This window comes from Cottoperca gobio, chromosome 13 (assembly GCF_900634415.1).
Source record: "Cottoperca gobio chromosome 13, fCotGob3.1, whole genome shotgun sequence".
NCBI classification, from domain to species: domain Eukaryota; kingdom Metazoa; phylum Chordata; class Actinopteri; order Perciformes; family Bovichtidae; genus Cottoperca; species Cottoperca gobio.
Window position 1 is genome coordinate 20,514,700 of NC_041367.1, and position 24,678 is coordinate 20,539,377.

General features: G+C 38.7%; 1 protein-coding gene across 10 annotated transcripts in view; it reads left to right on the plus strand.

Moving 5' to 3' along the window:
- Positions 1-4,881: 4,881 nt before the first annotated feature.
- The window catches only part of pak4 (p21 protein (Cdc42/Rac)-activated kinase 4), a 30,940-nt gene continuing 11,143 nt past the window's right edge, over positions 4,882-24,678 (plus strand). For 2 of the 10 annotated variants that reach the window (XM_029445808.1, XM_029445817.1), the window contains exon 1: positions 21,106-23,759. The gene's annotated coding sequence lies outside the window, so the exon portion shown is untranslated. The other 8 variants (XM_029445810.1, XM_029445809.1, XM_029445814.1 and 5 more) reach the window with 8 other exon arrangements.

Consider the following 24,678-nt stretch of genomic DNA (forward strand, 5'->3'; position numbering starts at 1 on the left):
TTACACATTATTGGCTTATTATTGCTGACTATTAATGATGCACTAATATGTAAGTAGCATTTTACTGTTAAAGCAGGTTGAGGTGAAACTAATTTTGGCGATATTATATACTGTTGGTAGTTTAATCTACAAAGCTTTAAAATAAATGTAGTGGAATAAAAATCTACATTATTCAGTAAAGTAAAGTACAAGTACCTCAAATGTTCTCCTCAGAACAGTAATGAGTAAATGTTCTTAGTTACACGTTTTCACTGTCTGCTGTGCAGCCGGATTTGTAAAACACGACAACAAGAGTAATTATTTTGGTTTCTTGAGCTGTGTGACACTTCAATTTGAAATCACAATCAATTACGAGCAGCACTGAAGGCAGCACTATTTCACACTGACCATCACTGTATTGATCCGATGAACCAGGAAACAGTCAATTCAATTACATCTGTCTTGTTGACCTACAAAGAGCAAAAGAAAAAAAGAAAAGAGCAGAGAAGTGGGGGTCGGGGTCGATGGGTTGTTTTTACCCACTTACATGATATCTAGCGTGGCATTTGCATTAACTAGATTCTTTTTTCCTTTTAAATTGTTTAACTTGTGCTCTCTGCAGACTTCATAACGTAAAGTCACTCAAATTTCCTTATTCCTCTTTGTCTGTGTCACCACCACCATCATCTCCATTCTCAACCAGCAGCTCCTCCAGGTCGGAGTCTGATTCCACCCAAAAGTGGAATCTCAGTTCAGGAGCGGTGTGACGACGAAGAGCCCTGAACACGTTACAGGAGCCTGGTGCCTCATCTTCATCTCTGTTACTCTCACCGTCTCTGACTCTCTGACTTGTATCCGAAGCAGAAAGTTCAACTGGGCTTAGTCTGGCCTCCAGGAAAGGTTGCCCAAATATTCTGCCCCTATGTGGCGACATAACAGGCTCTCCATCATCCTGGGAACATATGTCCCTGAGCGTGGAGGGGCTGCACGTGAAGCGAGGCTGCAGAGGTGGAACAGCTGACTGACACATGTGCAGGTGGTCACTGGTCACCAGGCGAGGATGTCCTGATCCGGCCCGGAGCAGCAGATGTCTGGGAGTCAACCACCTCCACAAACCACTGAAAGCTTTGATGCTTGATTCTTTGGCGTTTGTAAAAGTTTGAGAGGTGCATTTCCTCTTCATCCACCTTCTCCAGACAGTTGTGATTCGGCAGGTGAGCGGAGAGCCAGGGTGCAGCTTGGTGTCATTATCACTTCTTGTAGAAAGTTTTCCCTCCTGGATGGTAAGCATGCTGTTGCAGGCCTCCTCCTCTTCCTCATCCTGGCAGAGCAGCAGAGCGTTTGGCATCACTTGTTTTGCCAAGAGAATGGATAAGGAGGCAGCTGGAGGAGAGGTGATGTGATATTCCACCAGCTCTCCTCACTTTGCCACACTCCCTCGCTGCAGCCTGCTTTCCTTCAGTTTCACGAGGCGTAGGGGTTGCAGATCACGTGCTCGGCTCAAAGCAGGTCACCCCCTACGTCACACAGGAAGCGGCCTGAATGATCGGATTCAGAGAGAGACTGCTGTCCTTTCACTGGCTTTACAAAATGACCCTGAGCTGTCCCTCTCTCGTCCACATGCAGCCTCAGAGGGCCCCTCCTGCATGCCTCTCTGTCTGATCATTGACTGTCAAGCCATTGCTCCTGCTCCTCCTCACTGGACGCAGCCACATCTGCTCTATCTCTCCTACGTCAGGCTTTTTACAGAAATAAAACCATCTTTCAGTTTTAAAGTTAAAGTTTAATGCCATTATTACGGTGTTGTGATTTAGAGGCACGCATCCTCTTCAACTTCTGGATTCAATCTCAATCACTCTGGTTTCAGATCTATTACTGGTGATGCCTCAGGTACACATCATTGTAGGGTTAGGGTGGTCTTCTCTCCAAGAGAGACGTGACACTAAGCCCTTACTGGAAACTGACCACATTACCTCTCAGAACGTCTTTGTCACGTCATATTCCACGAGCTAGGTCTGAACTTGGAAAAACTGCTTTTAATTTAAGTGCACCTGGTACTAAAACAAAATACAGCACCGCCTTAATAAAATCAATTGACTTATACCATTTGGACATTTTAGAAATGTGATCTTAAATCCTCTGACCTCGATGTGTAATTGTTTTACAAAACCTGTGTTTTATTTAACATCTTAAATAAACTGATATATCTATCAAATAGTTTTCCCTAATTAAAAAGTTTTATTGGCTTTTGTATTATGGTATTGCCTCTTCTCTGTTTGTACATCTCTTTGTTGTTGTTTTGTCACAGTAAATGTATAAATAAAGGTTGAATGAATGAGTGAACCTCCTCTGTGCTCCAGCTGTACAGTGCTGTGTTGTCCCTGCCGGGGCAGAATATACCAGAGGGGTGATACCATGATCATGCACCAGCGTCATGTCAGCTCCGTGCATGCAGCAGTCCACCTCCTGAAATGAGTGTGATGGTTGGACTAAGGGAGCAGCAGCTGTCTCTGCTGGAGAATCAATAACCAGTTCTGCCATTTCTTCAGCTCTGACAGATCTGTTTATCACAGTTTGACTTTGTCAAAGTAGAATAAAACCTGCCAGCTGAATTTTCTCTCCCGTCACGGTCTGGAGGAACTCATGCAGTCGAGTTTTATTCCCCCATTGATCCCAGTCTGGTCTTTCTGCCGGAGGAAGAGAAAATATTAATTGTCTATATGACTAAATGTGTCTTTGATTAGGGGAACAAAAGATGTCTGGACAGTGTAACAGAGCTTCAGCACTAATGATATAAGTACACTGGGATAAAAGGAATTTGCCTTGGAGTTTTAGTGCACAACAATAAACATGGCAAGAGAACATTTTAATAAAAAGCAAGTACAACTGTTTTGAAATGAAAGTGCCGTGCAGATTAGTGCAGGAATGTGCAAAAGTTCACAGTATGACGTGTAAAGATTATGGGCAATGTACAGAGATAATGGTCCAACAGATGTGCGTTAATGTAACACATATGTGGACAAATATGAGCTCCATCAAAGAGTGACATGTTTCTGTGCCTCATTAGGAATAAAATAGCAATGATTCTCTACTGAATTTTGATTCCTGCACTTGTTTGTTTAGGCAGAAAATCTTTTGTTCTGTTGTGACAGATTCTATTTTTCACATCTATAAATATATTGGACAGAAACTTTTATACATATATGTAAAATATTTATACTGCCACTTACAATACAATCACAAATCATCTGACAGCAGCAGATGTTTGGGTCGGAAAACTTTTGTCTTCATATATCTTATTGTCATCTTGTGCAGCCGGATGCGTACAGTCAGTCGCTCAGGATACTCTCCATTCTCTATGTTGCTTTTATGTTATGCATAACAAGACATTTCAAACTGAGCACAATAGCTTAAAATGTTGCAGTTTGCTATTGCTGTGCTGCACATTAGGCCTGCTGTGAGTGTAAGTGGGTGAAGTGTTGGGTCAATCTATCATGTAACCGAATAACAAATTGATTAGATGGAAAAGATCCCCGGGCGTATACCGACCTCTGATCCCCTTTAACCTCCTTATTACCCTGTGCACTGACTGTTAGAGCCAAAACATACTAACCACGTCTGGCCATGCTGTAAGTTTAAACATTTGTAAGTTTGTTGTAAGTTAGACTTTTGAGTGTGATGTTTTCTTTTTTTATGACACAATGAAATCTGTTTCGGGAATTTTAAAAAAGTTCTCTCACCTGCAAAAATCACGTCAAAAATAACTCTAATTTTGCAATGGGTAATATATATTTTTTAATCAGTAATATCTTTTGGTGCAGATCTTGCAGAATCCTCTTTACAAGTTACATCGTGACAAGATAATATGGAGTTGTGCAACATTTGTTTGCTACTACAGTATTTGATAAATAAATAATTAGGTAAATAATCACATGACTAAATTGGGGAAAATATATAAATAAAACAATAATTTGTAAATTAGTTTAAGAAATTATCATTATTATTCATTTTAAATGTTCATTCTTCTTATTTTTATAATAACAGAGTTTCATAGGACTTATCAAAATACATTTTTCACTTCACCTTGATGCTGAGTAAACAACTGTGTATTTACAGCAGCTGCCAGTTGGTTAATTCAGGGAAAAAATATATTTTGAGGTAGCCTACTTGTAATTTACTTGATTACTTCCATTTTATGCAACTTTATACTGATATTCCACTACATAGTGGAAGCATATATTTATTCCTAAACTGCAATTATTTTAAATGTTAAATTGCTTTGCAGATTCAGATTAATAAAACAAAAATATAGGCTAATCAACAAATACATTACCGTATGATGTATTATTATAGATTAAGATGAAACTTTATTGATCTCCCAGAAGTAATAAGTAACAGATAAAGTAGCCTTTATAAAGTAACGTTAGTTAAAATGGCCCCCACTTTTAGGATACCAGCCAGCAGCAACAATACATTGATGTATGCTACATATTAACACATCAATCATTATAATCCAATAACATAACAAACATTATTACAACATTTGCTATTCTGCATAATGAGTACTTAAGGTGTATTTTCATGCTAGTAGTTTCTACGTTTATTTAAGTAAAATATTGCATGCAGGCCTTTTACTTGTACCACAGTATGTTTACTGCTAGTTTTACTTAAGTAAAATATCATAATACTTCATCCACCGCTGCACATAGTTTTACAAAAAGATGTATTACATGTAGAGCATATAGTGTTAGCTAGCTCAGTGTGCCTCTCATGTATGAGCATAATGTAGCGCTAAAAACATTATGCTAATTCTACCCTCACTCGTCTCCCTAGCGACCTGTCGCTGACTCGGTTGCCATGGTACTTTGCTGCAGTTTCCCGGATGTATTTCCTACTGTTCAACATGGCGTCGGGAAAGTGAGACTTCGGCTAATGTTACTCAGTTTGCCCAAAGTTAGCCTGCGTCTGCTCTTTTAAACTGAGGAAAGTTTATTTCCATACCGCGGTGGCAGCCGAAAAAAGTTTTCCTGTGAGTTTCGGGGTGAGTAGGCACATTTGGTTTTAATAATTGTAGTTTGTTCTGCGCTAGCTTGTGGCGCGTCTCTGCTCCCCGTTTAGGTGCTAACAGTGGCTAATGTTAGCCGCTTTTAAGTCTGGGTTTGAGGAGACCATAGTAACCTCCTTCGGTGTTGTCTCTTTCTCCGTGTGTGTGTTGTTTGAATACCTTACTGAGATGTAAAGCTTGGGGTTTTCACAGTATGGCCAAGATACTAGATGATGAGTCACTTGTGAAAGTTGTTGAACAATTAAAAACCGCAGCTCTGGGCACATTACCAAGCTAACTTCACGTTAGGGCTGTGTTTTTTTGCTAAAACCCCCTAAGCTCGCTGGACGGCTTAATGGCAAATCCAGGAGAAAAGCTGGTTCTGGTAACATTGGCAAATTCTTATATGTATGCCAGCTACCATGAAACACTGCAGCCAACTTGTCTTCATTGTCATGTATTTATGATAGTGATGGGATGTAACTAAATACATTATCTCAAGTACTGTATGTATGCTTCTTTATACTTCTAACGTTACTCCACTACCCCAGAGGTAAATATTGTACTTTTTACTCTACCACATTTGTCTGAGAGGATTAGTTACTTTTCAGATTACAATTTATCATCCCCTTCCTGTCCAGTGAAAACCATGTATCTCCAAAATGTGTTGAATTGGAATTTGAATGTTTGTGATAAACTGAAGAATGAAGTGTTACGTTTGAGTCTTCAACTTCTAAAGCTAAATCAACTATTTAAAAAGACTCTTGGGTCAGCTTTAAAACGCATCATCTGTGTTGAGATTCGTGGTGATTTTATAGAATATGATGCATTGCTGTAGATTAAACTACCAACATAATATAAAGGATTTAAAATGAGCACATCCTTAAACATCTACAACGGCAAAATGCAACATACACATTAATGCAGCATTATTAATCCCAAAACATCATATAGTAATAAAACACTGACAGGGAACATTTTACGGCACAATCAATACTTTTGATACTTAACGTTTTGCTGATAATACTTGCATACTAGATTGTACTGTAAATGCTCTTATTCTGTCTAATCTTGTACTAATTGTTATGTTTCTGCTGTGAAGCACTTTGGGCTGCAATTCTTGTATGAAAGGTGCTATACAAATAAATCTTATTATTAGTGTGTGTGTGTGTGTGTGTGTGTGTGTGTGTGTGTGTGTGTGTGTCTCGTCAATGTCTAGCCAGGCGGAAGGAGGAAACAGGATATTGTCTGTCTGAGAGTCTCTCCTCCTTCACCTCACTTTTTATCACAAAGTCATCCTTTGGTCTTCAATGTTGTTCCCTCCTCTTCACAGCAGGCATATATGTATGTGTGTACATGTATGTATGTGTTATTAATATGAAGTGTGTGCATGAGTGAGTGGCAAAGAGATTTTGCATGTAGTTAGTTAGCAAGGTTGTGTGATTAGTGCTAGGCACACCACACATTCTTGGGATGCCAGAGCTGTATGGAGGGGTCACTCTCCTCTCTCACATATACCCAGCAGTGAGCACTGACTTTTATCAAAATCAACCCCCATCTCTTCATCATGCTCTGCAAGTTATTCAGCAAGGATTACTGTGTCAGGAAGTAACCAGGTGTCAGGTTAAAAATCACCGGGAGCTACATATCAGATGACAACATTTGCACTGATAGCTCAGCATCTGTATCAGTGGATTACACCTATAAAAAGTTATGTTTTTGAAAGGTAATAGTATTTGCTAATCGCTGATATTTAGGTCATTAGGAAATGACCTAAATATTAGAAATGTTTTTGGGATCCATTTTTTCTGGGAGAATGGTACACCAATATGATGGCTGGACCTTTAGGCAACCTTGTTGCCTAAGAGAGGGAATTGGTTGTGATAATTTAATTCCATCCATCCATCCATCGTCTACCGCTTATCCGGGATCGGGTCGCGGGGGCAGCAGCTCCAGTAAGGAACCCCAATCTTCCCTTCTCCGGGCCACATCCTCCAGCTCCGACTGGGGGATCCTGAGGCGTTCCCAGGCCAGTGAGGAGATATAATCTCTCCACCGAGTCCTGGGTCTTCCCCGGGGTCTCCTCCCAGCTGGACGTGCCTGGAACACCTCCCTAGGGAGGCGCCCAGGTGGCATCCTTACTAGATGCCCGAACCACCTCAACTGGCTCCTTTCAACGTAATTGAATTGATGTTGTTAAATTGTGAATCTATTAATCCAGTCCAAGAAGCGTAAAGTTTGCTGTACATCTTGGTGGTAGTTGTGGAAGCATTCAGATTGTCTGCTGTGTAATGTAGAAAGAGGGATTAACAGGCTGGCAGAATTAACACTCCTCATGCATATATATATAGATATACATACATACATACATACATACATACATACATACATTAGTTTATCATGATGCTTTTTTGTTTTTTTTAACTGCATATTGCACAGGGCACTGTGTGATGTTTTGCATAAACTTAGACTTCAATAGCAATATTTTTCCTTTCTCTCCTCCAGGACAGGAGGCTTTAATTACCTTTCTGCTCCTCTCCCAGCTGATTATACTAGTTTGAACATTTCTTGTGGCTTATGGGCTAAGACACCGGCTATGAACTGCAACGTCCCCGGTTTGAGTCCGGATGGGGGAACTCTGTTATATCTCTCTGGCCATTGTTTACTGTCATCGCTCTGCTGGCACTATGTAATAATGGCAAATAATGCCCAAAAAAACAATCTAAAGCACAATTCCTATTAGTCCAGAGAGTGATAATTGTTTATAATAATCTTATTGTTTTTCACTTTCTGAAATAACACCTGTTGCTGCCAGATTTGATCAGCTGTGACTTTTGTAAATAACAGAATTGACAATATGTACCACGACAAAGGGCTGTTACTTTTTTATGCAAAATTCTAACACGTTGTGTAACATATATGATTGGCCAAAGAAAATATCAACATTTGATGATGAAATTGTGCTTTGTTAGAGACAGCTACTGTGTTCACATTCAGGATTCAAGCACATAGAAGTGAACAACAGCAACACCTGGAATCAATTCAGGTTGAAGGCACTCACCGAAGCTTTCTTGACAGTCAGCACAGATTTGGAAGAGTGGTGTTTATGGGGGATCTCAGTAGGAGTCATGAAGGCAGAGACAATCAGGAACTGTTGATGACTGTTGACAGACGTGTCCCGCAGGGGGCAGAGCTGATGGCAGGACATGTTGTCATTAGGTGACCTGAGGGTCCCTCAGAGAGAGAGAGACAAACACAGCTGCTGTTCAGGCGTCTTCCATGAACTCTAAACAGCTTTCACATCAACATATGAGGTCCTGCGATGTAATGTCAATGGATAGCAGCGGCGGCTGTTCTAAGCTCCGTGATCTGCGGATGTTTTGATTATGTGGCCAACCAAAAGTTTGGGATAGTTTTAACTTTTAGAAGCGATTTGTGAGAATACCCACATCCAATCAGTAAACAGAGTCCTGTGACATATTGATCTATGTAAGAAATAATTTCTTCCTGCCTGAAACATATGTACATGCCTCCCGGAGGCAGAAACATTTTCATTATAGCGGCATGCCGTAAATTGGCGCTACCTGCTGTGTTTGTGGCATAAAGCTGTGAATGATCACATTAATATTGTGCATTAAAAGTCAGAGACATCACCCTGTACATTTGAGGAATTGTGTGGCAATTTATTATCAAGCATTAAATTGTTAGTGTCATTTTCTGTGTTGTTGTTATTGTTTTGTCCTCTTTGGGTCCTTGCTGGTGGAGTTTATGCTGTAGAAACATTAAAAGTCTCGTCTTTCTCCTGGCATTAGGTTTCACAGAAAAGATAGCTTAAAAAAGAAAGGGGGAAGAGAGAAATGGAGTGATATGGGAGAAAGGGAAGAGGAAGAGGAAGAGAGAGCAGTTGATACTTTTTCTCTATGTGCAGGTAGGTTTGGGTGTTTGTGAAGAGTCCAAAGAAGGCGAGGGCGTGAAGGGGGGAGGCGAGGTTCAGAGCCAACACTGGGCCAGATTCAGCTAACAGCTAACAGCCAAACAACCAGACCTGCAGAGACAACACAGCAATAACCCCAGACTCCACCTCCTATCAGGGGGGAAAAGCTTATGTGTGGATAAACTTCCATTCTCTGTTTCTTTCTGTTATTGTTTGGTAAAATCATTGATTTTTTGACAGGATTGTTTATCAAACCTTTACATATTAAGATATTTTTAGTTTGAAGTAACAAAATAAATCAGTGGAAAACAGCTATAGTGACTTATTAAAAGTGATCAATGACATTGCCCGTAGCTTTGTACCCCTTTAAAAAGCACGTCAAAGTGTCTGGAGACAGAGGATCAAGCTAAGCTGACTGGTTAAGGATTAAATAAACCCTGTGTGGGTCATATAAGACCCTACATTATGATTCCTCCCCGTAACAGGGAGAAATGGCCAGACTTATTGCCTTAGAGGGAGAGAAAAAAAATCCTCTCAGGAATGAATGCAGCAGCCAACATCAACAAAGCTGTCTAGGTGCTCAGAACAGAGGCAAGAACACTGTGAGTAAAGGAAATGCTCAATATCACAACAATTACAGTATAGACGTAGTTTTTGTAGAGCATTGTAGTGGAGACATTATGATTACTTTTCTTTTCTGACAGATTGTGTGGTTGGTGATTAGTTGATCAACAGAAAATAAATCATATTCTACTATTTTGAAAATAGATAAATAATTTACTTGTCAATCAAAAACGCTAAACGTTCCCAGCTTCTCAAATGCAATAATTAGCTTCTTTTCCCATGTTTATATTACTGTAAACTGAATATCTTTTGGTTTTGGACTGTTGGACGGACAAAACAAGCACTTTAAAGTTGTGATGGCATCTTGCACTATTTTCTGACATTTTATAGACCACACGATTAATTGATGAATCAAGAAAATAATTGTCAGATTAATCCATAATGAAAATAATCGTTGCTTCCACTAACTGTTAATTGTACAATAGTACTCTGTCTGTTCATGTTAAACTCTTCTGTTCCTCGCTGTGTGTCTTTTCCTTTGCACACAGCAACACAGTGAGGAGTTTGTTCTTGTGTTTGCATGTACAGTTGTTTTAATCTCGTCTGAAAAATCAAGCTTGGGCCTGCACGTTCCCAATGATATGAAGGTTTTACAAACACACACAATACAAAGAGATTTCTGGATAGTGGCTGCGTTTCACCTCAGTTGTACTGCTGTTGCAATGCCAGTGAAAGGCAGTATGATATTGTGGGAGGGGAGAAAGCTGCTTTTTTGTTGCACTCCCATTACTCTGGAATAGTCTGGATGACACAGGCAGGACTTGTTGCAGTGCTCTGTCTGTAAATAAGTGTGTTCTTTCTCAGGATCCTGCTATTGAATTAGGATCTACTATCCAGCACTGTTAACCAATCTTTAAGATTAATACAACTATATTAAGACATGTTATTACAAGCCGAGACAGCAATGCTGGTTTTGTTTTCAGTTTTTGAGTCTACACCTACTGTAGCTGGAACCTCTTCATCTGTGGACAGATTTTGTGATGCAACAGCGTCGCAACCGTGCAAGATGCAGTCACAAAACTTAACAGATGTGTAGTTGAGATCATAATGAAAGCTGAGATCGAAGATGGGTGTGGTCCGAGCAAGGGCGCCGGAGGTTAGTGGGTAAGAAGTGGGAAGTGGCCATTGGCCCCTGTACTTTACGCCCCAGTCCCGATTTGGTGTCTGCTTTTTAATATGAATTTAGTTTAGCCCAAGGTAGACATTAAAATGTCCAAACTTTGAATACTTGTCACTGGCTTTACTTGCTCATGAACAACACAGTGGTAGCTGTTAAAGAAGAAGCGTGTTTACGATCACTTTGCTTGCACATATTTTCAGAGCTAGTGTTTTGTACAAGCATCTGATTGTTCTGATCACAATTTCTTACCTCCACTGTGTTTTTAGTCTGAATAACATTCACTGATCTGCTATTTGGCAGAACTGCCTTGCAGACAGTACACCTCAGACCAGCTGATGGAGTGATGACTGGCCTCACTAATAACAGGGGAGATTGATGTGATGTTTGACCTCTTCACAACAACTTTATCTCATTGCTTCTGTTTTTTTCAACATGCCATCACCATGTAATGATGGTGCCACACACTGAATCATGTATTTTACAGTATGTTGCAAATGTCACTAACTTTGTTCAATAGCACCTTGTGTTTATGGGCAACAACAAGTTAGGATGAGAGTAGTTGAGTACCAGTGGTGGAATGCACATTTACATATTCAAGTACCGTACTTAATTTGGGGTACTTGTATTTTACTTGAGTATTTCCATTTTATGCTACTTTATATTTCCAATTTGATGGTGACCATATAGACGTCTTTATTTTGGATGCTTTGTCTTGGCTGTAGATTCAAAAGGGAGGTTGTTTGGGTTTGTTTTCAGTCTGTTATGTTCAAACTCATAGAACAGAAGTTAACAGCGCAGACAAACATTGTTTTGATATCTTATCTTTTCAAATGTTTATAGTGTTTTTGTGTGTGGGGACTGTTAACGTCCCATTCATCCCTGAACTTGCAGGTAGACCAAGATTTCCTTCCAGTAAACTTGGCTTTTCTGAACTTGATATTTCAGTGTATCAGACAATAAATGCAGGGAAAGCAAAGGTCTGTCTGAGTATGTGTGCTGAAATATGTGTAAGCTAGCTTGTGTGATCTACGTTGAACTCTCTTTATCATTGACCTTTCCACATTCCACAACCTGCTTCTGGAAGTCAGCCCTCATTGGCTGCAACACTGCATGCCTTGTTTGAACTCGGCCTCAGGATTGGCAGGTTTGTGTGTTGTCTGGCTCTGATACGTTGAGTGGAACTTTTCCTGCTGTATTTTTACTCTCAAAGGAATGTCAATGGGCCTTGTCCTTATAGCAGCGGACACCTTGTAATCTGTTAGACAGTAGATGATAGATAATGAAACAAACAAACTCCTAGTATAAATTGTGTTTCGGTGTTAAATTACTACTTTCTGATGAAAGAGAATATGGAGAGTTATCATACGATTTTAAAGAAGCAGATTTATTTGTTCAGTTACTAATTCCCTACATTAGGCTGAAATAACTTCTGTTATGTAATGTTACATATTAGTTAGTATGACAACAATACATTCATTAAGTTTCTTGTCGTATGCACAACAATTACCAGTTGCCAGGCTCCCTCCAACAATGCTCATGCATATATATATATATATATATATATATATATATATATATATATATATATATATATATATATATATATATATATATATATATATATATATATATATATATATATAAACAAATAAATATATATGTATAATATAAAATACAATACAATGATAAATATTTGTGGTAGACGGGTGTACATTAAAAACTAGTTTACTAAATGTTGTGTTATTTAGGAAGCCACTCGCAAAATAAGTATAAGAATGGGTCTACAATACATCTCTGCGAAGTATCCCTCTGAAATATAAGAGTTTATTTTTAAATCTGATGGTTGTTTAAACAAAGCGGGACACAGAGTCAATATCTTTAGCATATATAATGTGATTAAAACAACAATGCTGACACAATGTCCAGTGTTGGCGTATTTAAGATGTGTTATGGCAGTTAGCCTCGACTCACTATCTGTGTGTCCTGTGAAATGTCTTTGGTGATGGATCTGTTGATGTTAGCAGGCAGACGTGGCACTTCACAGTAGCCTGCCTTGATTAGACTGCTATAATAATTTAAGCTGTCAGAGTTTGTTGTGCCACAAAGTGAGTCATATTGTCATGTGATGTCATGCAAAACCTAATCCGTAAAGAATTATATTTAACCTTCTCAGTAACCTAAATGATTGACTGGAGATGCAACAAATAAGAATGTCTCACCATTCATCCCCTTTTAAGAGTAAATAATCACTCAATCAATGCAAATCCTCTTATTATTTGCATTCATGTGCTGCTGTTATTGAAGAAGTAAATGTATATTACAGTAATAGTCGATCCCTTTCTGTGTTATTTATCATTGCAAGCTGAATATAAATATATTGGTTTAGTTCTAAAGATTTCAAGTTCTTCAAGGTACTTATACTTTTCGATTTCCATATACAGCTTTATCCTTCTTCTCCACCACATCTCAAAGGAAAATACATTTTATTCCACTACATTTATTTTATAACTCTAGTTACTTTTCAGCTTACAGTTTTCCTACCCTTCCTGTCCAGTAACACCATGCGTTTCTAGATGAGGTGATTTTCGAGTCCTGCGTTCACATTTCTAATCAGATAAATATTGGTATCAAAATATATTTAAAGTACCAGAAAAGTACTCATTATGCAGAATTTACCACGTTTATATTAATGTTCATTATTTGTTCATACTTATGGATGCATTAATGTGTTCGTTACTTTAATGTTGAAGCTGTTAAAGGTTGGAGTCATTTTAACTACTTTATATATGTTATCTGCTGGGTGGCTTGTTTTCCAACAATTTCAATCAATAAAGCAAATACATGTTTTATCTTAATCCATAATATTACATTGTTATTTATTTGTTCATTATATTTTGTATTATTAATTATAACATTTGTAATATTAATCTGTGGATGAAAATAAATTTAAGATGTCAGGCAAATTTTTGTGGAGTAAAAAGTACTATATTTTCCTCTGAAATGTCGTTGAATAGTATAAAATATAAAGTATTATAAAATAGAAATACTCAAATAAAGTACAAGTACCTCAACATTGTACTTAAGTAATACTGCAGAATGAGTCATTTTACTTTTTGTACTTAAAATCGATTTTGCTGAAGCATTTGTACTACAGTAAGGTTTTGAATGCAGGACTTTTACTTGAATACTGTAACGTGAATACTTCTTCCACCACTGCAGTACAGGTGACAGTAGACACGTGTGACAGGAAGGAAGGACAAGCGGAGGAAGATGCTTCAGTGTCTTTTATTTGACAGGACATAAGGGTGCTAATATCTCGCGCTAATATCTCTCGCTCGCGCCCTCCCTCCGGTGACGTCATGATACTGGGCCGCGCTTTGCTGAAACCATAGGAATGCGACACACTTTGTATTTACAGCCCAAAGCTACAGCACTTTTATATATACATTTATATTATCTGTTTTTATACGCCAACGCTCAGTCTGTCACCCGGTCCGTTTTTTATGAAGACGAATCAACGCGTCCGACGCTTTAACTGAGTTTCATTTCTTCGCGGAAACAACTTTGTTGCTGCAGGAGTCTCTTTCCCTTCGTCCTCAGCTGCGTTTCCGACATGAGCTCAGGTGGATAGTGTGTTTCTGTACCTGTGACTAAAAGTGAGTAGGCTATTCCCGACAATAAAGTTGTAAACACGCTTGTATCGCTGTATCATAGTTCACCTCTTAGTTTTGTCGTGCGTAAAGAAAGATAAGAGTTATTAATTACAACTTGTGGGAGAGCTACTCGGACCGAGCGAAAGTTGACCTGGGACAAAACAACACAACGCTGTGAGTCAGAAAAAAACATAGTAACTTTATTGTTTGTCTTTTGTGAAATGAGGGAGTGAGGGATGATCTGTTTCACATGGACAGCCCTGTTGGACTGCTGGGAACTGGTTGTGTCTGCCTTTACTCTCCTCTGCCTGACTATTACCATTCAAACCTGTTACTGACTGCTCATATGTGTGACTGTCAGGCAGCTGTTGGACTCCCGGTCATCTGTCTCTCTTTGCGCAAATGTTGGTGACACATGGAGATGACGGGAAGAACAGCTTTTGGTAATGATTCACTGCTTATCTTTGTGTTCAGACTCGGTAGGAAGTTGGTTATTTGTACTCTTTTGTGCAGGAAGTTTGTTTTTTATTGTTATTTAACTAAAGGGAGTAGCTTGGAGTTCATAGTTATGAAGAGAGAGGATGCTTATGCTAGTGCCTTAAACGTTTTCTCCAATAATATCTATTCAGTAAAGTCTCACAAATCCTTTCTGTCTTTTTGCCATTAGTAATGTACAAAACACTCAGATGGGTGATTTATATCTAAATGGTCTTGTACGTTTGAGTTATTTTTCATTTAAATCTGAGTTTTAGTTATGTTAATGTTATTAATGATTTTGCGTTATCTTTTTTAGAATTGTTGAAACTATATATACTATATAATAATCTGATATGGGGATGGATGGGTTTCAATTAAATATGATCAAATCTCTCTCAATTGCACAATGGCCATTACTCAATAGAGTAACTATTGCTCTTCAGTGAGTATCATCTTTACAGATTACGCCACAGACTCACGAACCCACAGATTTAATCATAACCGCTCCTTCAAATTGTAAACACTAAAAATATTTTGGGTTTTGCTGTGTTGAGTCTTTGATGAGCAGTCTTACGTGAAAGAGTGACCCTGAAGTGTGTCTGAAATGACTCCTGCGTAGACAAACGGTAAGGACTCCGGATGATCAGGAGTATAATCCTTAAGGGTATGATATTCTGTTTATGATATTTGTCCGCATGCATTTGCTCTAATGAAATAACTGGAATCTGTTATTACCCGTTGTTGGAGATCTCGTAATATTAACATCAGCTGGTCAATGCAGTTTCATGTCATGGGAACTTCAGTAGGCCAAGTGTAACAACCAGTTCTGTATCTTAACTACCTCATTTACTGTAATAGTAGACAGATGTTAGCAGGCCCACTCAGCCTTATATTAAAGCTGCCACACATGCATGTGTTGTGAACCAGTGGTGGAAGGAGTATTCAGATCTATTACTCGAGTACCAGTACAATAATGTAAAAAATACTTCATTACAAGTTAAAGTCCTGCATTTAAATTCTACTCTGCAACATTATCAGCAAAACATACTTTAAGTATCAACAATAAGAATACTCATTCGGCAGTAAAATGTCCCCTAAGATTAATTTAATGTTTAGACAATATTAGACTGTTAATACTGATGCCTTATTGTCCTGATGCATCAAGATACAATTACTTTCTTGTGTACTTTCACCAATGTTGTTTGCAGGCTGATGGTCATTAGAGTAATCAGTTGTGTGTGTAACGCGGCACCAGACTGTTGTAAAATAACCCCAGAAGACCCTGCGCCTATGAGCAGATCATGTGTTGTGATGTTATTACATAATGTTATGTTGTGACTTCACATGACATTGCATCACATGACCCTAAATAACATTAAATATTGTATTTCGTAATACTGCATATTGTTATGTCGAATCTCCCCATGATACAGTATGCTGTTATCTATTATGTCATACACGTAGTATAATTTACATTATGGAGAATAGAACAGCACAGTTATTAATGTGTGTGTGTGTTTTCAGTAGTGAGAGAACAGGCTATTCATTATCAACCCGGATTCAGCACCAGCAAGCTAATGTAAGCACACCACAACAGCAATGGTAACCTGAATACTGTCGTCTGCTGTTTGGCATCTCACTTGAGATGCCAAATGTCTCGTGTCACGTCTCATGTCACGTGTCTCTGTTTCAGGGAAGAGCTGATACATTTGTATTAATTTCTTAGCTTTGGTAAACACCATCTCAATGGACCATTTAGGTAAAATAAATACTCTATTAGAGCTGCAACGATAAGTCAACTAATCGATTAGTTGATTTGACAGGAAACTATTTTGATAATCTTTTAATCGTTATGGTTTTTTCATACAAAAATGTAAAAGAAAATGTTTTCAACCTCTCAAATATGGAAATTTCCTGCTTATTTCAATTTTTTCTAAACTGGATATCTTTTGGGTTTTAGACTGACAAAAGACATTTAAGGATATCATCAAAAAAAAATTGGGATGGAATTTTTCACAATTTTCTGACCTTTTTATAGACCAAATGATTAATCGATGAATCTAGAAAATAATCTGCAAATAAATCGATACTGAAAATAATCGTTAGTTGCAGCCCTACTTTATATTAAATGTAGCCTATGACTGCCGTCCGGAAATGTTTATTGTTTTTTTGCCTTGGCTGGTAACTTCGTGTACTCCAGCAGTGTTTTTGGCAGGTTACCAGCCATCATTTAGAGGCTAAAGTGGCCTCAATTCTGGAAATGTGTTCAGCTGTAAAATTTGGACATTCATCACCCATTGTGGCCTGTATGTGAACAAGAGAGTTTCTATGCATTAATCAAACCTATTCCTACTTGTGGTAACTGAATTAAAGTGTTCAGAATATGCTAGTAATGACTGAAGTTAAGCTCCACTTCAGTCTGTATTATGTTTGGAAACACCAGCATTTGTAGCATTTTGTAATTGTTTGTTTTAAATGGAAGGATGACTTGATGGTCTTCTTGGCAGATTTAGTTTTTGCTCACGTAACTCGTCTTAGCTCAACTGCAAGCTACTAAGTAATTACCTGGGTTTATTTGCCTTGTTACAAGTTGGTAATAAGGTAGAAACCTCAAAACCAGCTCTGAAGTGAATCACGGTGCCATAATGATTGGTTTTGGCTCTTTGAAGTGTGTTTACATTGGCCTTCTCAACCCCTGAGTGTTGTTAGTGTCTTCTTAGAAGACAAGTTATGCAAGGTATGTCTCAATGGAGCCACAGACAGAAAATCATTAGAGTGAAGGGAGGAAAAGTGTGATGCATTGCACGCTTTCTTTGTCGTGGCCGATGCTGATGAGGTGTTTGCAAACTAATGGCGTCTTTTACTTATCACTTGGAGGGTAAAAGGCAGATTAGTGGTAACCTACTTAATGTGAGGTCACCACTGTGTGGATGACATTTTGTAATGAGCATTTGCAATAAGAAATCCCCAAGATGACAGAAAACGTTCAGTTTTGTGTCCTGATTTAAGCAAACATTGGCCATTTCAAGATGACATTCTGCCGTGCACTGAAATGCTTCAATAACATTTTAGATGTAGACGTCTTTAATTCTAAAACATTACATTGGAGAGAAGTAAAATGTTGTTTATGTTGAGTAAGTACTGAAACTATCTCCGCCATTGTAATGATTGTACAAAGTTGGATCATTTTTTGATTCATAATCGTTCAAATTTGAATACAATTTCTGATTGTATAGCAATATTGGCAAGTATTCTTATTGTGATCTTGATTTCAACCATATGACCCATGTCTCATTTTGGGTATTAAAACATGTACACGATGTGGTTTTCTGTTAATGGGGTTTGCAACAGAACACATTCTCAAATGGCATTTATCATATTGTGTTTCTCATTCTTATTGAAACTTGACTCCAGTTCGGGGCATATTCCATCAAGAAAGAAGCCAAATTATGTTAAAAGCAAACAACTATATTATTTACTTTGCCACTCGTTTTGGTCCTTCGTCATTTGCTTGAATTTATTTGTGTGTGAATACAATGTGCTGTTGGACATACCCGACACTATACATGTGCTTTATGAATCTATGAGCAGAATCAAAAAGCTTGTTTTATGTTTTTTTACAAATCCACCGGCCTTATAAATTTGGATCTATTTCCAGTTTAGAAATGTTTGATCCCGGACTGTATCATTGCCGTTTATTTGTGTTGTTGTTGACCTACGGTGTCTTTTCTGAGCGTGGACCACCCATGCACAATACTTGAATCAGGCCAGAGGACAGCGGCTTCATCCAGAGCTTGTCAGCGTGTCTCTGGCCCACTGACCGGACAGGCTTTCTCACTGTTCAGCCAGGCATACGTGAGAGATTGAGGGAGAGAGATGGGGGGGGAAAAAGTGGGAGGAGGATGGGAGACTTTTAAAGGGGGAAGGAGAGCAGAAAGAGAGTTTGAGGGGAGTGGTGCGGGTGATTCAATATGGATTTTGTGTAGGCGGGAGGGGAAAACACAGGGAAGCTATAACTCCAGTGATTGTTGTGTTTAGGGAGGGATTCTGCTTGTGTTGCTCTGTGAGAGGAGGGGTCCTTTTATAGCTTCTAGTTTACGCTGTATGTGTGTGAGCATTAACACTGTTTGAGTGGGTGGCAGGGTGCAGCAGTTTAGCTCTTCTACTTTATTTATCCTCAGCAAAAAGATGTGTCTGTCCAAAGCCATGTCCCATTTGAAGAACATCATTTATATCTTGACTTGAGATCAGTGCACATATTTATCCTTGGATGAATACGGTTGACTTAGAACAATGTATGTTTGTAGCATTTAAAACCTTGTGTTTATAATAAATAGAGTTTAGCTTCAAGTGGATGCATTAATTGGAACAGGGTGTCTGCATGTCTCAATAAAAAAAGTATTGAACTAATTTAAATTCTTCGTGCAAAACTGTAGTTTAACGTTTCATTTCACTCTTAAAAATGTAGATTGCCCTCAGTACACTACTTTTCTTTTGAGAAATCAAACTGGTTGTTCTTAAGAGTCATAAACTGAACATGCAGAGAACTGTAATCAATCCTAAAGGCCGTGTCACACATCTCCGTATGACAGAAACGTATGCAGGCGCATACGGAAATTCCAAAGAGTCCAAATACGTCCAACTTTTCATCGCATCGGAAAAGTGAACATTTACAGATACGCATGTCTAACCTATTGATAGAGTATCACTTACTTATACAAAATGTATCAGACGAATGCATAACGTATACAAAAATATGGTGTATACAAAATATCAGCAACACGCTGGTGTACGTTGATATAAAGTAAGGTATAAGTAGTATTCATTAAGAGCTCACTGTGTTACGCTGGTGTACGTAGATATAAGGTAAGGTATAAGTAGTATTCATTAAGAGCTCGCTGTGTTACGCTGGTGTACGTAGATATAAGGTAAGGTATAAGTAGTATTCATTAAGAGCTCACTGTGTTACGCTGGTGTACGTAGATATAAGGTAAGGTATAAGTAGTATTCATTAAGAGCTCACTGTGTTACGCTGGTGTACGTAGATATAAGGTAAGGTATAAGTAGTATTCATTAAGAGCTCACTGTGTTACGCTGGTGTACGTTGATATAAGGTAAGGTATAAGTAGTATTCGTTAAGAGCTCACTGTGTTACGCTGGTGTACGTAGATATAAGGTAAGGTATAAGTAGTATTCATTAAGAGCTCACTGTGTTACGCTGGTGTACGTTGATATAAGGTAAGGTATAAGTAGTATTCATTAAGAGCTCACTGTGTTACGCTGGTGTATGTTGATATAAGGTAAGGTATAAGTAGTATTCGTTAAGAGCTCACTGTGTTACGCTGGTTTACGTTGATATAAGGTAAGGTATAAGTAGTATTCATTAAGAGCTCACTGTGTTACGCTGGTGTACGTTGATATAAGGTAAGGTATAAGTAGTATTCATTAAGAGCTCACTGTGTTACGCTGGTGTACGTAGATATAAGGTAAGGTATAAGTAGTATTCATTAAGAGCTCACTGTGTTACGCTGGTGTATGTTGATATAAGGTAAGGTATAAGTAGTATTCGTTAAGAGCTCACTGTGTTACGCTGGTTTACGTTGATATAAGGTAAGGTATAAGTAGTATTCATTAAGAGCTCACTGTGTTACGCTGGTGTACGTAGATATAAGGTAAGGTATAAGTAGTATTCATTAAGAGCTCACTGTGTTACTCTGGTGTACGTTGATATAAGGTAAGGTATAAGTAGTGTTCATTAAGAGCTCACTGTGTTACGCTGGTGTACGTTGATATAAGGTAAGGTATAAGTAGTATTCATTAAGAGCTCACTGTGTTACTCTGGTGTACGTTGATATAAGGTAAGGTATAAGTAGTGTTCATTAAGAGCTCACTGTGTTACTCTGGTGTACGTTGATATAAGGTAAGGTATAAGTAGTATTCATTAAGAGCTCACTGTGTTACGCTGGTGTACGTAGATATAAGGTAAGGTATAAGTAGTATTCATTAAGAGCTCACTGTGTTACGCTGGTGTACGTAGATATAAGGTAAGGTATAAGTAGTATTCATTAAGAGCTCACTGTGTTACGCTGGTGTACGTAGATATAAGGTAAGGTATAAGTAGTATTCGTTAAGAGCTTGCGGTGTTACGCTGGGGTGCGTTGTTGAACGCTGATGTTTTGAGCATTTTCAAAATTACCGGACGTGTGCTTCATAAGATATGCAGACGTTACGTTAGACATACGTGAATACTTGCCTACGTAAATATAGTATGTGAATATCTACGTGACTACGTTAGTGGTACGTTATATATAGGCTACGTCGGCTGACGGTGAATCCTACAGCCAATGTATTGATAACGAGTGGATACCCTATTCCGCTTTTATTCAGCTCTAAAAACAGTGATTGGTTAGTACATATGGGGCTCTTTATTCAAGAGTGGGTTTTTCTATTTGAGAGCATGCCTCCCATGATTTCTCGTTCAGATTTTGCCCGCACACTGACAAAAAAAAAAGCCAGGGAACTAGCTTTAGAGGCAGAAAGGGATGAACGAACCTGGGTAAAGAATAACGCCCTGTCTAGGGCGCTCCAAAACTAAAGCAAAGGCACCCACAACGAAGTAGGGATAATTTCATTGGTCAACACTAAACCTGGCATTCTATTGGTTGGGGAATTTTGACAGGGTTTTTGCACAAAAAAATCCAAGAGCAGAGGAGAAATCTAAAAGCAGATGTTTCACGCGCGCACAGAATCAGCCAGAGTGTGAGGAGAAGGGCTGGAGCTGGAGCGCAGGATATCTGTGCACGCAACAATATGTCTGAGTGCAAGCATGCAGTTTGAGGAGAGGCAGAGCAAATCTAAATGCAAGCAGGGACTTCTTGAGTGTGGGGGCATGGTTTTTGGGGAAAGCATTACAAAATCTGAACGTGAAATCAAAGAGGCATGCTCTCAAATGAGTAAAACCTTTCTCTTGAATAAAGCTGGTAAAAAAGTATATAGTATATAAAAAGTACATTATATGATTTTGATGATATTTTGAGTGCTTATATTTGACATCAACATTTTATATAAAAACAAAAGCAGCCATCATCTTCAGACACAAATAAAAACCATTTCTAAAGTAATCTAATGTTCACATAGTGTGCTAGGCTGAATGGGTTCTATAACTGACTAATATTCATCACATCTCTGTTGTTATTTCCTAACACTGCACGTGCATTGATCGTCTACAGAATTGCACACCCAGACTCACATTGTCATGTAAAGCCCTCCCACACTTTGAGTTTATTCGTACTACAAACAGTCAACTACGTGCCACCTAGTGAACAAAGTTCTCTCTCAAATCAAACTCTTTGAGGTCAGAGCTCTGTAATCTGTTTGCTGTTTGCCAGACAGCCTTCGTTACATTTAAACTTTATCGTGTCTTGGCTCTTGACAGCAGCAGTAAAACCTTGTTTTTCACCCACAACCCCTGAAGCTAAGAGTTCCAGATATCTCCAGATGCAGCAAAAAAGCCCAGAATTTGAATGCCATCCACAATCCTCCATGTTTCACATCCAGACCGCTGTCTGTGACTATGGGAGCTACATGTCAATCTCAATACCTACATGATAGTTTTTCTGACTGATTTACGGTTTGTTAAAGCTCCTTATGCTTTCAATAAGATATTATGACTCAAACCATTAACTAACAGCCCTAACTGTCCCCATATGGCCGATAGAAGATCTAATCTTTGCGCTCGTGTACATATTGGTTTATGTTATTGTACTCTGTAGCTAATGTGATTTCTACAGCCACCACTTCCAGGTTTCATTAATGTATCCTTCTAAAGGCAGTAGTAACTACCTGAGTCCCAGAGTTCACATGCATTGATTGACTGTATTGCTGTCTTAGTCAAACACTAATGATAGTCCTCTACAGTGATTTATATGCCTCTTCTCTGTTGTCACCAGACTCATTAGGACTGGAAAGAGACATTTATCACTCGCTGTTGGAAGATACTTTGGCTAAGGTTATAAAATCCAGAGTTGGTAATTGGGTGGAGTAACTGAACATCGTAATGTGGTACTGTAGCATGGAGGACTTGATGATATGAAGTCACTTTACCACTTTGAAGATACTGGCAGGAAATCAATAGTGAAAAATCTGATTCGATATATTAAAAAATCTATATCTATATATTGTGACAAAATGTGCTGAAAGATTTAAGGGTGACTGTGATGGCAACATCTAGTAAAAATGATGGGGATGCTGTCACAAAAGATCACTGTAATCATTAAAAAGCTGTGGCATTTGGCCCTGTGCTGCTAGCTTTGCACCATGTAGTAACACTCATTGAGTATACAGGCCTCTCTGCACTAGTGCACATATGAAGAATATCCATATTAGCAAGGTATCCTGATTTTATTTGGGTTGGTTTTAGTCCAGTGTTGTGTTGAAGCTTTGTGTCGGTGCCGTCATTGTTGGCTGTGAAGCTCACTTTTTTCAGCATGTTCCTGGGCGGGTCCTGCTAGACTTCAAACACTCCTGCTGTGAAAGGCTTTATTAACGCTGCAGACTGATCTTGGCAGCGTGACTCATGCCCTCTAACTTATGACCCGCCCAGATCCCCCTTTCACTCAGCTCACCCACCGTCTTTTTGGTCCTCACATCTCTGCATCTTTTTCATTGCCTTGTTTTTGACTTCCCCTGTTTTTTGTTCTTTGATACAGTACTTTGTAGAAAAACAAGAAGAGAAGGCTCTGGCAGAATTTAACAGGACCCACCACTCCTGTTGCCCCCTCTGGTCAGCTGCCCAGCAGGGCCTGCTTCTGTTTTTAACACACTGATCACTGGTGAGCCTCTGTTTGACTCCTGGGAGTGTCTCCTTTGATACCCACTGACAAAGCAGCAAGGTTGAGAGGGAGACTATTCAGATCCAAGCAAAATATGGTGAGCAGTGTGCTTATCAGGATAGTTTGTGAACTCAGAAATCTTCCACCATCTGCAGGTTTTTTTTCCAGCCAACCATAATAGCTGCAGATTTGAATGTTACTGATTAGATGGGGACGTCTGTGATGATGCACTTGTTCCTGTAATTGATTCACAGTAAGACTATGTGAGGCAGTAGAAACGCTGCAACACTGAAAGTTTTAAGTTTCAAGTTGACTTTTATTTAGCAGGATACTCAGTGACCATAACAATGGAAACAGTTGTAGGAAAAGTACAGATGTTATGAATAACATTATTAAATAACGACTAACAATTATTCTTGTACTTCTGTGGTAAAAGACCCATGTCAACAAAGTGTTGACTCAAATTGTTGGGACATTTTGAGGTTATACTTCGTGGTAATACTGTACTGGACTGTAATATTTTGAGTGCTTTGTATTAGTTGAAATTCAGTGTATAGAGGAGCTAAATTATTATTAAGACTTTCAGTGCCCGTTGTTCGGTGATTGGAGGAAATAAACATACAACTTATAATTATATCCTTTTTGTACACCTTATGGAGATTTGCATATGCAAGTTTAAAGAGCATACTCTTTTGCTTTCTAACTCTTGTGTTACTACTTGTGTTTGACATTTGTTTTTGCACTAGCCTTTCTTTCTAGCCATCTTCTCTCTCTGTCTATCTCTCTGTCTTTGGTTGGTATTCATAGCACTCCACCATGAGTGCCAGTTCTTTTGCAGCCATCAAATATCAAGTTGTCCTCAAAGCAAAATTATCAGGCAGTTTGTTTAGATACCAGGACTGGGAAAAAAAATGTTAAAGGCATCCTTCCACTTTCACAAGCTGTCAGAACTAAGTCCAAGATAAAGTATGCATCTGTTTTATCTGACCGAAAGTGAGCTGTCAACAGCAGACTGG